The sequence below is a fragment of the Protopterus annectens genome, chromosome 3.part1 (assembly GCF_019279795.1).
Source record: "Protopterus annectens isolate FY-2018-M chromosome 3.part1, PAN1.0, whole genome shotgun sequence".
Classification (NCBI taxonomy): Eukaryota; Metazoa; Chordata; order Ceratodontiformes; family Protopteridae; genus Protopterus; species Protopterus annectens.
Genome location: NC_056732.1, coordinates 1,139,574,968 through 1,139,593,131, shown reverse-complemented (window position 1 = coordinate 1,139,593,131; position 18,164 = coordinate 1,139,574,968).

Genomic DNA, 18,164 nt, shown 5'->3' with positions numbered 1-18,164 from the left:
TGTATATATATGTAACTACACATACACACACAGACATATGTCTAGTAAGTTGCATATGTGGTATGTGCACACAATATGGAACAGCCATTATTCCTACAGTTACCATCTTACCAACTGGAGACTGTATGAGCCACCCATACAAATGTCATTCTTTGCCTGCAACATATACCCACAGATATCTCAAAGGATATCACACCACACACAAGGTGTGCATATATGGGAAAGCTTTATTTGTGTACTATTGCAGTTGTATATGCCATGTTGTATGGCTGTGTAGACATGGACATCCATATAAACTGAGTAATGCAACTGTGAAACAGTTATACTAATACAGTAGTCTGGAAAAGTCAACAAATGTTGCTGTCCAGGCCAAGGCCATCAAGTAGTACACTAATAAAGACAGACTGGGCCACAGGATACCAAACAATCAACAGTAAGTAATGCAGATGTATAGTACAGCAGCCTCTATCTACACTATGTAGAACTTCCCTAGGGGGTAAAGATGTCATTTGACACAATGGGATGTAACTGTTACATAGCAAGCCACAACTGACACCATCAGAAGCACGCTGACAAACAGAAATGTTTGTATGGCAGTTGACAGTAGGCCTGCATTTAACCAAGGTAGATTGTATGGTAATGTACATCTATATACCTTAAGGCAGCTCACCCCTGATGGTCTTCAGGACTGTGGGCTTTCAGGATTCTGTAGTGCTCCCATAGACATATATGTATATATAGAAATACATATATGTATATATAGATATATGTATGTATAGCTATATATGTATGCACATCCTATGTGTACAGATATGGCTAGTTATGTTGGTATATATGTAGATATCAATAACTATATGTGCATACATACCTATTCTGATATACCTACTGCTGTCAATATATATGTAGATGTCCATACGTATATGTGCATATGTATCTCTATCTGTATATGTGTAGACATATATTGCTTTGTATATGTATATATCTGGGTGTTCATTTGTATATCTATGTACATATACATATCTATCTATGTATGTCGATATGTATATGCATATGTCTCTATAGATATCTGGATAAGTATATCTACATATATCATCACCATATGTCCTGAACATGGAATGTAGCCCTATCTCAGGCCCTGTAGTCCCAATGTCATAGTGCAAGGGGATGTCAGGTATGTATAGCAGGTATTATTGTAGAGTATTGCTACTGTAATAGGGATTGTCATCACAGACATGGTGTGTGTGGGAGGTCACATCCACTTTTAACATGTGAACCATTGGCTACTGACAGACATCCTAAGGACATCATGGTATGGTACCACTGCTAGCACATAATGCTCCTGTGGACTACAGCAGAGATAATGGCCAATATATGTGGACAGTCTGACACACTCTGGACAATCCAGAGGTATACACATAACCCCTTAGTGCAAGACATGTGGACCAATCCTGACAATGTGGATGTTAACAGTCATACTGGCAATGTGGATGTTAACAGCCAAGTAGATGAGTATAACATGTAAATACTGATACACCTGTGCCCCCTTAGGTTATGCATTCACACATCCCTGTCTGTCCTGCTACATAATAACCACAGGTAAGGAGGTGCCATGGCCACATACCACCCATTAGATATTGACATACATCTGTACAGCATCCCACTGCTCTGTCTGACATACATGACTATTATGGTGGCCCGGCAGCAGTACATCTGGCAAGTAGTGTGACATTACATCTCACTGGGTAAGTACACTAAGCTGCTAGGCATGTAACAAAGCACTGTGCAGGGTACAGGCAGACCGGCTCAACATTGGCCTACATTTCCTATGGGCGAATGCACATGTACCTTCACATATAGCAGGCTCTACAGGCATGCCACAGCACAGAGTAACATACACCTGTGTGAAAGTGCATCACCATAACCAATGTGAACACAGCCACAGCTACATATTGCATGCTAGCGAATTATTACAGTACATGGACTATCTGTTCAACACCAACCTCATATGTGCCACCCACACACTAACCCTACATACACTGGGTCACTACACAGTGTGGTCCGTTGCCTGTCTGCGGTATGTGACATGTGCGTGTATGGCCCTACAAACATGTAAGCTGATAGGGTAACATACAGTGGAGCAGCATGTAACATCAGATAGGACAAGACCAATAACAATGACATCTACCACAGTCTGTACACAGGCCAAGGTACATATTAACAATAATATAACTGCAAATGCTGGTTGTAGGAAGAAGGCAGCTCGACCGAGTAGAAAAAGTAGTTTATTCACTTAAAAACAAAGTGCTCAATGGCATGTAGAAACGTTAAGCGCTTTCAACTGAAAATAAATCAGTCTTCCTCAGAACACCAACATACATTGAAATCACATATATATATTCTGTCCGTTACTTAAATTTTAAAAAATTGCGCCAAAACTTTTAAAAGGGCAATGTCAGTAATACATTGGAATACTGTTGCAATACTAATATTCATACCTATAGCATAACATATTAACAATACACAAACTGCCGGCAGTCACCATATGTACACAGACCTCAGTACAAAAGCACATAACCACAGAATGTCCAGGTTATGTCATCAAATATAACCCCTGCTGTACATTACATGTGTAGCAGTCTGATATCTCACTGGCTTGTTATCAGATATGATGTCACTAATTATGGTGTACAGTACATATGCACCCCTTACTGCATGACATATGTACAAAGGTTGACAGGGTTGTGGCTGGAGGCGCATACATAGGGCCAGTATTGACATGTTGCTGTGATAATCTCATACATTTACTGTTGTAACAGGGTTTGTTGCACCATATATCCTATGATGGATATGAAGTCAGTAACTCTCATGGCTGTGACCATCTACAGACTGCAATCCTTACACTACCTTCTGCAGTTCATAGATAGGTGCTCTGTGGGTAACACCTGAAACAAAAGGCACCACACACTGGCCAGTCTGCAGATGACCCTACAGCTGAGTGTTCCCTCATAAACATAGCACTGACATGGCAGGTATGAAAACATGTAGGGCAGCCATATCCGCACACACCCTGTTAAACCAACATTACTCCAAATGAGTATAGCAGCACTTACAGTCTATAGTCAGGTCAGGCACATCCCCCTCCTGTGTTTTGGCCTGTTTCCACAGTGTATGCTGTTAGAGGTAAATCCCCAATCCATCCAATATGCTGTTTGCCAAAAAACAGATAAAGTTCCTGCTCACAGTGAATGAAAGGCCCATCACCAACATGATGTTCCTAGATATTAGTATGTGTCTCCATGTGCTTGGCTATGGGAATGTTACCACAGCTGTTCCACATGCAATCATCTAGAGGAGGGCTACAATTCATGCAGAGGCCATCAGCTGATCCTGAGCATCACTTAAATTACACATGCTGCTACCTAAGCAAAGCAGGTGTAAGTCTCCCTATCCACCAGAGAGGGGGTAAGAGAGGCAGACAGAGGCACAGGAATGCCAGGGAGGGGTGGGAGAATAAAACCTAAGCATGTTTGTGTCACACACCTACCAGTACAGGGTATCAAACCCCTGGTGACTTTGTAGTGCTATCACATTTCCATGTAGTTATTGGATGCACCACATAGGTTGCATGTTGGGGAGCCCTCAGAACGTATATGTGATGGTGAGTGACATCTGCAACAGGGATATGGTAGCTATGTGGTAGATGTAGTACATGTGCCTGCCCACATGAGCAGGTGTCAGCGTCAACAAAACCACACTCTCACAGGGACGCACATACATTGCCACACTTGGCAGGGACAGGAATATAACTCATCACTAGTGGGACTGCCACAACACAGTACTGTGCAGGTATTACCTGCACCACATGGGCATATGGAGGTTATATGTGCAAAGGGTATGTGGAGGTGTCTGACATCAGACAGCATGCTTCAGTATGCCAATGGGGGTTGTAGTGAGTGTGAATGTGGTCATATGCATCATACACCACACACACGGACACGGGTGCCAGTAGTGACATGAATGTGTGCACTGCTTCACGGGTGTGTTGTGGTTGATGGTGCAAGATGGCTATACAAGGCTAGGTGATGGGTATACCTTGGCATCAGGCCACATGACAATGGTCTGCATTGTGGATCAGGGGTGTAGTGTCTGGAGTTGCCCACACAGGTGGGTATTGTATTCACCATCCAGTCACCTGGGTGACTATTGCATGTGGCCAATGCTGTGCATTGCTTGCCATGTATGTGTTCCTTAGTCCATGATAGGGACAAGTTCTGGGATGTGCACACCTCCCACATGCATGTACAATGACATGTGGAACTGTACCTGGGGTGTCTGGCCCATGTTGTGTATACAGATCATTATCATCAAATGTGCCAGTCCTGGCCTCATGTGGTGGGAACTGTTAATGGACAGCAGGTTGGCCCTTCACCTACCTTGATAGCATGACACCAGTATTCCCTGGTGTCAGTGGCATCTGTCCATACAGGGCTTGTGTTTCAGGCATGTTATGTCATTTGTGGGTCACATTTGATGGCACCACAGGTGTTGCAGGTGTGCAGTGGGGAACATGGGGGAGGTATCCTGTCTGCATGTACATGCCTATTGGACTGATGGACAGGGTGCCCTGCCCTCTGTAGCCCACTGCTATCACACCATGGTTACTATCAATGGGCAATATGCAGGGTACTACCAACATAGTGACTGTTGCCTAGGCAAGTGTGTGCATGTATGAGACATGGGTTGAGAGTGTTCCCTGGGTAATACAAGGGTTGCTAACTTTGTTCAGTAGGCATTGATGTCACATTTAGGGGTATGCAGTTGCACCTCAGCCTCTCTGCTATTTTACATCTGTCATCCCTGTACAGTAGACATTGTGATATATACTTGGACCACCATATAAGAAGTTTGCAAAACCTGCTCCACATTGAGTCCAGTTGTTACACACTCATAACCAGCACCACACAGGATATGAATGACAAACGCAGACACCTGTCATGTCTGGGATTAGAACTCCTACCTAACTAGGTATATTACACTACAGCACTAAGTCATTATAGGACGCGCTATGGAGATTACTGGAGTACTCCTTCCCCAAAGGTGTATTTCACAGTGAATGACATCAGCAGGATTGTCAAAGTGAGCATTTGAATTGTACTGAGTGTAACTAGCCTAAAATGCATTGCTCCCTACATAGACACACACAAAACATTCACAACTGCCATGTGTGGGAATGGAACCCCTACCAGTGTTCTATATCACACTACAGCATGATGCTGTTATAGGACGCACCATGGGGATTGCTGGAGTTCCCCTTCCCCAAACATGTATTTCACAGTGAATGACATCAGCAGGATTGCCAAAGTAGAGCATTTGAATTGTACTGAGTGTAACTAGCCTAAAATGCATTGCTCCTTACACAGACATACTAACAAACACAAAACGTCCACAAGTTCTATATCACACTACAGCAGTATCCAGTTATGGCATGTGCTAAGGAGATTATGGGGCTGCACCCTTCCCAGAGGTGTATTTCTAGGTAGATGACATCAGCAGCCTTGACAAAGTAGGGCACTGGAATTGTAGGGAGTGTGAGTAGTCTAAAAGGAATTGCTTTCTATTCATACAGGGACAGACACACACACACACACACACACACACACACACACACACACACACACACACATTTGCCAAGTCTGGGATTAGAACTCCTACCTGTTTTATCACACTACAGCAGTACACAGTTATGGTATGCACTACAGAGATTACTGGGCTACAACCTTCCCAGAGGTGTATTTCTAGGTGGGTGACATCAGCAGCCTTGACAAAGTAGGGCATTTGAATTGTAGGGAGTGTGAGTATCCTAAAGGGAATTGCTCTCTACACAGACAGGGGCAGACACACACACACACACACACACACACACACACACAGTTGCCAAGTCTGGGATTAGAACTCCTACCTAATTATTTTATCACACTACAGCAGTACGCAGTTATGGCACACGCCACAGAGATTACTGGGCTACAACTCTCCCAAAGGTATATTTCACAGTGGATGACCTCAGCAGGCTTGTCATAGTAGGGCTATGGGGAGGGCAGTGTGGGTGCATGGGCCATATCCCATTCATCTAGAGGTTGACACACCACATGCGGGCACACACAGGGTCATATTTCACAGGTACATGTATACAACTGCTTGATGTCTACTTCCTTGTACAGTCATATTGCACAGCTAGCACTTGCACCACATAGTCTGTAATGCTGACAGATACCGGTGGTTAGTATCTACAGTGCGTGACATCTGAACCTCATGTGGTTGTGGCCCTTTGGCTGTGTGCTGGGTGGGACAGGCCTGGATGGCTCCTTGTCACAGTCTCCCTCTTCCACAAATGTATGTATGTCTACCTTTGGCTTATTACAGTGTGTTGTCCTTAAATATATGTCTGTATTCCTATCCACTGTGTATGCAAAGCATGAGTGGTGCATACTGAGGAGTGTCTGCAATAACATCTGCACTGCCAGATATGTCTGGACCACTGGTGTTTGCAGACATGTCCTTCATGTGATTAAGTGTGTGAGCATACCCAGTATGACCTTTCAGTATGTTGTTGACTGACATTGCCTTCATTTTTCTAAGTGCGTTAGCATACCCAGTATGCCCATATGTATTGAATGTGTGGATCGAGTCCAGGTAGTTTGTACTGCAGTGCAGATCTTTGTGTTGTACATCTACAGGTAGCATACTGTTTCTGCAGAGTATCCGTTGATCAACTGGCACTGACTGTTACTACATTTCTAAATGGGATGGGGGGGGGGCACACCTGACTATTTCTACATGTCTGCACAGGATTGGGGGACCCACCTGACTGTCACTACATTTCTACGCAGAATGGGGGGGCACACCTGACTGTTGCTACATGTCTATGTAGGACGGGGGGCACACCTGACTGTTACTACATGTCTACGCAGGATGGGGGGGGCATACCTGACTATTTCTACACAGGATTGGGGGGCACACCTGACTATTACATTACTGTGTAGGATGGGGGGCACACCTGACACTTGTACATATTTGCTATGACTGTACTGGTATGTCAGGTACTCCATTACATTCTGTATTCTTACCTATCATGCTGACTAGAGGCATACCAGTGTACTTCAGATCTTAGCTTTGATTTACCTACATATTAGTTTCTGACTTCCTACCCTTCAGAACTAATGTCCCACTTCCTGACCTGCTGTGATTTGTCTGTGTAGGCCTGGGGGGGAGGTTACCCATAGCCATCATTCAAAGGCCATAGCACAGCCTTTATTTGTGTTTGTCTACACCTGCCCTGCTGGCTGTGACTGTTGTTGGGTATGTAAACCTCCCTGAATGCATGTGTGAGTCACTTACCTTGTGGGTGTCCCAGTATTGAGGGTGGTGCTGCAGGGCTGCCTATTTTGGATGCCCATAGTACACTCCCTACACATGGTTGAATACAGATAGTGTAATGTTTGGCATCCCTTTTACTGTATGTGAAAGTCAGAGGGAGGTGTTATTCCCTGGGTCCCTCCTGTGTCAGTGTGTGTGCTATGCATTGCCTCTTTGCCAGAGCCAGGGCATACTGGGCATGCCTCCTTCTGCCTACTGGGGCAGGCTCAGATTGTTCCTCCTCCGAGTCACTCTGTGCCTATGCAGGCCTTGGCAATGGTGGGGGGCTGTGTGGCTCTGCCCCTTGCTGTTATTGCTGCAGCTGTTTCCACAGGATCATATTGTGTAGCATGGCACATACAAGGACAATTTGGATACATGTAGCTGGTGAGTACTACAAGGCTCCATCGGATGTGTCCAGGCACCGGAACCGTGACTTGAGCATCCCAAACACACACTCTACTATAATTCTGGTCTGTCCTTGTGCCTCAATAGGGAGTTCTTGTTTGGCTGTGTGTGCATTTCTGATTGGTGTCATCAGCCACGGCTCCAGTACATATCCAGCATCCCCCACTAGGTGACCGTGAGGGATGTCCCCATTGGCAAATCTCTGGTGCAGCTGCATCAGATGCCAGATGTTGGAATCGTGATAGCTTCCAGTGCAGCCAGCCCACGCATTCATTATTATGCCCTGGGCATCACACATGACCTGGCAGTTGATGGAGGAGAAGCCCTACCCTGCTCACCCGGTGGTGCTTTGATGCATATGTGCATGTGGTCTATAGCACCCACTACCTCAGGGTATTCTGCTACTTGGTGGAACAGTTGCATATTGCAGGCATGTGCGTTGGGGAAATATACGTGCTCACTGACATGTGCTGACATGGCATCCAGGAACTGGTGGAGTACCCTGGATGCTGATGCTTGTGAGATGCCTATTATATCTCCAGTTGGCTTTTTTATTATGTACCTGTAGCTAGTATTCTTAGGCCTCACATAACTTGGTATCCACTGGGAAGGGTTCCCCTCTGTTAGTTCTGTGTGTCAGGTGTGGCTGGCACAGCTCAACAATTTGCTGTAGGAGGTCATTGTCCACCCTATAGCGCTCCACTATCTCCAGCTAATGTAGACCCTGGTAAGTTACCCTGGGTCTGTACAATCTTTTCCATCTCCTCACTGTGGGTTGGTCGAAAGCATTCACATCCTCACCACCCTGAGCATCTTCCACAAGTTGTTGTATGAAAGCTATTGCATCCCCTATCATTTTGTTGTTATGAGTGTTAATAGTTCCCCACTTGTTTACACTGGTGGTCTCTAGTGTGGGAAAAAACAGAGGGGAAGGTGTTTGCATAGTTTATAGTAGTGTTCTGGGCTGGGTTGGTCTGCTGCCTGTGTAATTGGCTGATTCTGATACATTTCACCTGCCAGCTATGCTAATTTTTCTAGATTACCTTCCTACTTCTGTTTTCCCTTCCCATTGCTTTCCTGTTTAAGCCCGGGGGTGCACCACTCAAACAGAGTGCTCAAATGTGCACAGAGCTGCTATTTCCAAGTTTAACTTTTTTTCGAAACCTTTAAAACCCGGTGTGCGGCGCGCACACCCACTAAGGCAATGTAAAGTGTGCTAGGCAGAGTCAGACACACCCCCTTGCTTAGCTGTGCTTAGCTAGGAGCAAACCCGAGCCACATGGCTCCAATCCGCTTACAGTATGCCTGACACACACCCCCATGATATCAGCTAACTTCTAGGCTTGCACCAACCTATTCCTACTCTTACACTGTTGGGACCTGACTAGCATGCTGGGGAAAACTGGGATTCACTATTATTCCCCTCATTTGCATAGGATTGCCTGCTAATATATAGTTACATGTCTCACACTGAGCCTTCCCCCTTAGCAACCACAACTCACTTGCCATGTTGTCTTCTACCTGCCATTGACTTGCATAGCAGAATAGTGACTTTAGTTAGAATGCTTATTTTAGGTTTATTGTATTATTTTCCCCAATCCATTTTGCGCGCTGCTGCCCTACACTTAAACAGCAGAGATCGGCTAAAAAAAATAAAAGTTGATTTTTTTATTTTTTATGTTGTTTGCAATGCCAATGGCCTTGTACTTGGCCATTGACATGCTTCCTGAGTGATATGCAGGCTTTATTTGGAGCTGTCACAGCTCTGTTTTGGATTTTGCAGAAATGTACTCGGTTACTAACTGAGTACATTTCTGCAGATTGCACTAGTCCTGCACGGCTGGGTGCAAGCTTCCTGGTTCTCAAATTCACCTCATTTACATGGATTTCTCCTGCAAATGGGATGATTTGTCTACAGGGGCTTAATCCATGCAGGACTAGTGCAGGAGCACTCGTGCACGCCCCTACAGGCTGTTCCTGGATCGCACGGCAAACATATTGCCTGCTGGAGCTCCTGCACTGATCCTGCATGCCATGAAGGCATGCAGAATCCAGGGGAATATCTAACATAAAACAAATAAGATGAATCTTAGATGCTATAAATCCACTATATTTGCATAAAAACTGTCTAATGCATTCCAATCCATACTCATTTGGAATGACAGTAAATAGCGACTTTATGTCCATAGTGGCTAACATCAAATTAGCAGAGTTATTAGTAGTAGATGACCAATTATTTAAACACATCAAAAAATCTTTTGTGTCTTTTATATAACTTTTACTTATCTTTAACAATGGAGAAAGATGCTCCTCTAGATATTTTGATAAAGTGACAGTAACCTATTTCCCACCTGACACTATACATCTCATTGGTGGTGTGATGAGACATTTATGTATTTTTGGATGCAGATATAGAATGGGAATAGTTGGAATCTCTAAATACAAAAAAATTATATTGTTCAGGTGTTAAGGAACTATCCATTAAACAGTCATACAAAAAGCTTTTGACTCTTCTTATAACATTGTTCACAAAAATACTACTATCTTGACTAAAAGTTTCATCATCATTTTAAAAAAGCAAACCTATATTTCTTGTATTGATCAGCATCCATTAAAACAATTTTGCCCCCCTTGTCGGCTTGTTTTATAATTATGCTGTTATTAGAACACAAATTACATAAAGCCATTTGCTCATCATTGCTTAAATTAAAATATGTCCTCGGATTTTTTTGTTTAAAAAAAAGTCATACAATTCTTGTTCACATAATGCATAAAACGCTTTCATAGTCAGAGCACTAATGCGAGTGAATAAACAGCTACGTCTTAATACGTCATTATCTATATCTGTTCTATTTTTGTAAATCAATTTTAAATCAAGAAGAAGGGTCTGTGACTCGAAAGCTTTGTTGTTTTTTACTGTGCCTGCTCAATTAAAATTTTGGATGTTGAACTACTGGACTCTTTTACTATGTTTACAAAGGCTGGTAGATTATATCAGGTCAGAAACTTTAGACTGTGTTCTAGCTTACATAGAAGATAGGCTAGGACATGAGCAACATGTCAGAGAGGTGCTGAGCTAATTAAGGTATGGTCAACTACTAACTAAAAAAAATTGTATCTCTCTCTCTCTCTCTCTCTCTCTCTCTCTATATATATATATATATATATATATATATAGCTCCCCTTCAAAACATCTAAAACCCATAACATCTAATTTCATAACATTGAGAGCAGAACATCTAAAACCCAAAACATGTAAAACCCCTAACATTGAATTTCATAACATCTAACAGTACAAATCACATGAAAATAACATCCCCTCTAGATATAATGACATATAATGACACCAAACTACCAAACATACTTTTTACTACATTTCTGCAGGTGGGCTTGATACAGTGGGGTTAGGAAATTAACATTTTCCCTCTGTAGTGCGATCTTGGACTTGGTATATTTAATTTACGGGGGGGTATGGGGGGTGGAGCCCCCCACGTGAGGGGTGCAGGGTTGCTTGCCCCCCTGCATAAACATAGTGAAAAGTGTGTTTGGTAGTTTGGTGTTGTTATATGTGGAGGGGATGTTATTTTCTTGTGATTTGTAGTGTTAAATGCTATGAAGTTCGATGTTATGGGTTTTAGATGTTCTGGTCTCAATGTTATAAAATTAGATGTTATGGGTTTTAGATGTTTCAAAGTAGACACACACACACACACACACACACATATATATATATATCTATATATATCTATATATCTATATATATATATATATATATATATATATATATATATATATATATATATATATATATTAATAAGGACAGTAGTCATCAGGTTAGTGGCGGTCCAAGCCTGCCAAACTGGAGGCTGTGTAGACACAGACTACTCTTGTTACCAAAATGCAGAAAAAGACATCCCTCAGGAAAACATAATAGTGCAGAACTTATGTTCCTCATTACAGTACCTTAGTCACTAATCTCATAAACTTTAACAAAGAAAAAAAAACAGCCCACATTACTTTATCTATTAAGTTATGAGAACACTTTCTAGAAACTCAAGAATTCCTTCAGGAGACCTTCTGTAGTAGCTCTTCCTGATTATAGCCATTAATTTATTAAGTAAGTAGATGCTTCACTGTCTGGAAATGGAAGAGAGCATAAAGCACTACATTTTCATCACAGATTTCAACCATGGGAAAAACTGCATGCAGCTGTACACTAGACTGGGTTTTCTAAAAGCTTCAGATCTGTAGACAAAACATGTCTGTGAAGTTTACAGATTGCTTAAAACTGGTTATGCAGAGTCAGTGGGGCAAATTAGAAAGTTTTTTATATGGAGTTTGGGATTACAGTTCTGCAGTATGACAATCAATCAGCCGAGTGCTGTCAGTAAAGTTAATGAATATGCTCTGTGACTGAGTACCATAACATAAATTACATTTGTAATTCCCATGCTTCATTTCTTGATGCTGGCGTCACAAAAACTCACTTGAATCTAAAAAGGGGAGAAATGTAAACAAGCTGAATGAAACCTACAGACATCTTTCAGCAAAATATACAGACATTTAAACAGGTGGTTATTGTTTTCTGTAAATCAAGTAGAGTGTAACATGTATACAATGTAAGAAATGTGAACTGTACAGAATGAGTATTTGTTGTCAACGAAAATGCAGCAGAATTGTTAAAAAGTGAAACCGGCTTCTCAGATGTGCACAAATTTGCAATGCCTAAAGCTTAGTGTTCCTTTGTATCCATTATTTTATTTGGACCATTGCTTTACCCTACAGTTATGTGGCTGTAAAACAGGAAACCTTACATTCAAAAGTAAAGTCAAATGGGGAAAGTAGTACTTTGTACTATTTAAAGGAGAGACAGCAACTGTTAAGTAGAGCATCTGCTTTATTTTTAAAGATATACAGTAGACTGTAGTGCTGAGACCAAAGATCAAGCCTGAATCCATTGTCTATGACAGTTTGTGCAACTGCTGTTTGAAAATCAGAGCAGCAAAATCTTTAGCCAATGTTAATGATAGGACAAGACAAGCTGTCCAATATCTTCTCTATGCCATCTGTGTATTGAAGCCCATTTAATTTGCACTTCTTTATGCAACTGTATAGCTGCTTATATATTTAACTTTACAAAGTATGCTACTTTTTTTGTTTATTTCAGGGAAGGAGTTGTATTAATTTAATTTAAAATGCTTGTGGTGGATTGTTTAATTGCTAATATAATGGTATGTATGTAAGCTGGAAAAATCTCAACTGTTGGCATCTGCCTTTTGCAGAGTAACTGCTTAAAATACTGCTACCACACACATACTTGACAGTCTGTTTACTTTAAAGTTAAATAGTAATGGAGTTCTTGATATGTCATACTGGTCTGACTGGTGGCAGCATATCAGGGAAGGAGTTGTTGGTACTGGAGAGATATCAGAAACCTGTGTGTATGTATATATACAAAATAATCTTGAATAACTCATTTGCTGTTGGTAAGATATCACTGGAAGGCATTTGGCTGAGAGCAAATTGGATAAGATCCTTAACAGACAGGTCTGCAGCTGGTTAGTGTAGAGCTCATCTAGATATGACAGATGTCAGATATTACTTAAGGCAGCAGTACATACTTACCATATGCCTTTAAAGTGAACTCCTCTTTCGTATTATTTGGTGACAGAACAGATCATAGGACAATAGCCCCCGTAGATCACTTATAAATTGGTGGGGAACAGTGACATTTTATGCCCATATTGTCACATCAGAGTTCATGTGAGGTATATTTCTGCCAACTTTCTACCAATATCACCATCCCCACAAACAATTAAGTAAACCTTAGTCATCTTGCGCCTCCTTCTTCTGGGTTTATGGGTTAGCTAGTACTTTTGATATGTTGTCACACTGCTCAACTGCCTTAAGCCATGAAGACAGCACCACTGTAGGCTCTTGACGGTGATCTGATGACCTCAGTAACACTTAGAAGTTCTAAGTTTATAAGGTATCAGTACTTATAGTGAATGAAAGATAAAAACTCAAACCATAAAGCTGTCAGGAATAAAAGTGGTGCATAAGAGGCTGGATGAGCCCTCCAACATACAGCACAAGAAGTCACAGTCCGTGACTGTGAGGTTCACGTGCCACTGAGTGTGAGAGCTAGATAATGCAAGAAGTTGTGCCACTATCAGTCTTCAAAGGTTGCTTTGCTTGCTGGTGAATGACAACTGACCATTCTTTGGCTGACAGGTTTCAGTCACTGAATGACAAACTGGCAAACTGAACTTGATGAATGAGAGAAGTATGTAACAGAATAAATTAGGAGTGGGGGGGTCATTGCAATGGTAGAAGAGGAGTTATTTCAAGGGATAAGAGAGCGCAGGAAGGCAAAAACAATGTGTTCCCTTAGCCACCAAAGGGAGATGTCCAGGCACTGGACAGCTGTCCAAGTTGCTGTATGCATGCACTCCATGGTTAACTTGTCATGTACCACTCAACTGTCCATGAATTTGTCTTATGCTGCTAATGTTTAAAATAAAATTTAAAGTTTAAAATAAAATGCAGGTAACCCGTGAGAATTATAGTTGGTCAGTAATGCCAGACATTATAATGTCATACTTCTTACTGTTCAGAACATGCAAGCTGACACAAAACCCATTGGTCTATTAACTTTTCAGTAACCTAGACTAATGGTTTGGTACTTAGTACAGAGGGGTAAGCCTCAGAGCTATTAATGTGTTGCTTCCTGCAGTCCAGGTTTTGGTTCCCTCAGTCTATATTTTCCTTCTGGGTCTTTAAGCAAAGTCACATAACCAAATAGTGCTTTTGGCCAGAGTCTGACAAAGGTCCATATAGATCATAGCTCTATCCCAGTTACTAAATGCAGATAAATAAATAAATTCTTACAAGAGTACATAATGCAGGCCTTTGTCACCCAAAGATTTTTAGCACTGTGTATAATTCCTGAACACAGAAGTTGAGAGGCATATTTGCTGTGTATGTATCTCTCCCACGATTCTTGTGCTAAGCAGTTGAGAGGTATTCTTGTGTGCTCCAGCCTCATGCACATCACTGTATCACTGTGCTGCTATCTTAAACATATTGGATACACAGGAAGACAGAGGTTCGTCCCCTGCTCCAGTATGGGAGTGAGGATTTCTTACTGCCTTTGGACTGAGTAACCCAAGTTTGAGTAATACCTCCTACTCAGTGAGGTGACTTAGGTGACGAGTGCTGAGCCCTGTCATGTACTCCTTTCATAGGTGAGAGGTGTGCCTTAACATATTGTGGCACCATTTCTCATATTAGAACACCTTTTGGGCTCATGTTCCTTTGCAGGTTTGTCCTACAGGGATTGCAGGCTTCAAGTTGTACTGTTCAGCCTCTGGCTCATCAAGAAAATGTGCTTCAGTCAGCCATAGTGGGACCATCTTCAAAAGAGTATATTCTGTTACTAACTACAGAGAGCCCATGGAAGTATGACGCAGAGTTATAGCTAGGTCATCTGCTTGGAAACTTCCCTGGACTGGTGCCCCCTCAACCCAAAATTGAGGACAAAAAATTAACATATTCCCCCAAACTTTAGGACCCAAAAAAGGCCTTCTGGACTTCACTTTCTTAATACTGTAAATGCACTATTGGCATTCATTTATGAAGCTCTAATACCCTTGCAGCTTCATAAATGAATGTCAGTGCTGCACTTCTTCTCCATCACCACCTGCAGATTGCAGCTCCCAGTAGCTTGCACCCAGTGTAGCTGCCCCCTTCACCCCACCCTTGCTATGGCTCTGAGCTGCAGTATCTAGCTAATTGTTTTGTACTCTAGTTTCTGCTGACAGTTTAGTTAATCTTTCTAACTATTTTTCTGAAATGTGATAACACATTTATTATTAATGCTATGCACTTTGTTTTCATAGGTATCATGCACCATCTGCAGCAGTGGTGTATACAGGTATTGTGCACCGTCTGTAACACTGGTATACATAGGTATCATCCACCGTCTACAGCAGTTGTGTACATAGGTATCATGCACCATCTGCAGCACTGGTGCACATAGGTATCATGCACCATCTGCAGCACTGGTGTACATAGATATCATGCACCATATGCAGCACTGGTGTACGTAGGTATCATGCACCGTCTGCAGCACTGGTGTACATAGTTATCATGCACCATCTGCAGCACTGGTGTACATAGGTATCATGCACCATCTTCAGCACTGGTGTACATAGGTATCATGCACCATCTGCAGAACTGGTGTACATGGGTATCATGCACCATCTGCAGCACTGGTGTACATAGGTATCATGCACCATCTGCAGCACTGGTGTACATAGGTATCATGCACTGTCTGCAGCACTACTGTACATAGGTATCATGCACCGTCTGCAGCACTGGTATACATGGGTATCATTCACCGTCTACAGCACTGGTGTACATAGGTATCATGCACCATCTGCAGCACCGGTGTACATAGTTATCATGCACCATCTGCAGTCCTGGTGTACATAGGTATCATGCATCATCTTCAGCACTGGAGTACATATGTATCATGCACCATCTGCAGCACTGGTGTACATAGGTATCATGCACCATCTGCAGCACTGGTGTACATAGGTATCATGCACTGTCTGCAGCACTAGTGTACATAGGTATCATGCACCATCTGCAGCACTGGTGTACATAGGTGTCATGCACCGTCTGCAGCACTGGTGTACATAGGTATCATGCACCGTCTGCAGCACTGGTGTACCTAGGTATCATGCACCGTCTGCAGCACTGGTGTACATAGGTATCATGCACCGTCTTCAGCACTGGTGTACATAGGTATCATGCACCATCTGCAGCACAGGTGTACAGTAGCTTACTGATTCTGAAGCATTATTGTGCAGTTCTTGATAAATGTGTACAGGTAGGCCTTTTTCCTACATTCTACACTGTACTGGCCTTGTACATCAGACTTAATTTCATACTTTGGTATAAATGCTCTGCTAGAAAAAACTTACTCTGAAAATTATTGCAGGCTTGACCTGATTGAGAATTATGTATTAAAATACGGACTGATATATGAAAATAATGATAGAGTCTATCATTATCAGTCAAAAACAGTTGTACTCAGCAAACTATCTACATGGGATAGATTCTACGCCAAGCTACTGTCAAGTATTAATCCTGCCCCAAGGAGTATTAGTTCCCAATACAGTTCATTAAACACTATTTTTTTCTGTTGATGAGGGCAGCAATGTCAAGGAATTAGAATGTGTTGGGAAGTGACACATCAGATGACTCTTAGTAGCTATGTTAAGTGATGAGCCCTGCCATGTACTCCTTTCATAGGTGAGAGGTGTACCTTAACATATTGTGGCACCACTTCCCATATTAGAGCACCTTTTGGGCTCATGTTCCTTTTCAGATTTGTTCTACAGGGATTGCAGGCTTCAAGTTGTACTGTTCAGCCTCTTGTTCATCAAGGCAATGTGCTTCAGTCAGCCATAGTGGGACCATCTTCAAAAGAGAATATTCTGTTACTAACTACAGAGCATCCATGGAAGTATGACACAGAGTTATAGCAAGGTCATCTGCTTGGAAACTTCCCTGGACTGGTGCCCCCTCAACCCAAACTTGAGGACAAAAAATTAGCATATTCCCCCAAAACTTTAGGACCCAAAAAAAAGGCCTTCTGGACTTCACCTTCTTAATACTGTAAATGCACTATTGGTATTCATTTATGAAGCTCTAATACCCTTGCAGCTTCATAAATGAATGTCAGTGCTGCACTTCTTCTCCATCACCACCTGCAGATTGCAGCTCCCAGTAGCTTGCACCCAGTGTAGCTGCCCCCTTCACCCCACCCTTGCTATGGCTCTGAGCTGCAGTATCTAGCTAATTGTTTTGTACTCTAGTTTCTGCTGACAGTTTAGTTAATCTTTCTAACTATTTTTCTGAAATGTGATAACACATTTATTATTAATGCTATGCACTTTGTTTTCATAGGTATCATGCACCATCTGCAGCAGTGGTGTACATAGGTATCATGCACCGCCTGCAACACTAGTATACATAGGTATCATCCGCCGTCTACAGCACAGGTGTACATAGGTATCATGCACCGTCTGCAGCACTGGTGTACATAGATATTATCCACCATCACCAGCACTGGTGTACATAGGTCTCATGCACCATCTGCAGCACTGGTGTACATAGATATCATGCACCATCTGCAGCACTGGTGTACTGATTGATATATGAAAATAATGACAGAGTCTATCATTATCAGTCAAAAACAGTTATACTCTGCAGCACTGGTGTACTGATTGATATATGAAAATAATGACAGAGTCTATCATTATCAGTCAAAA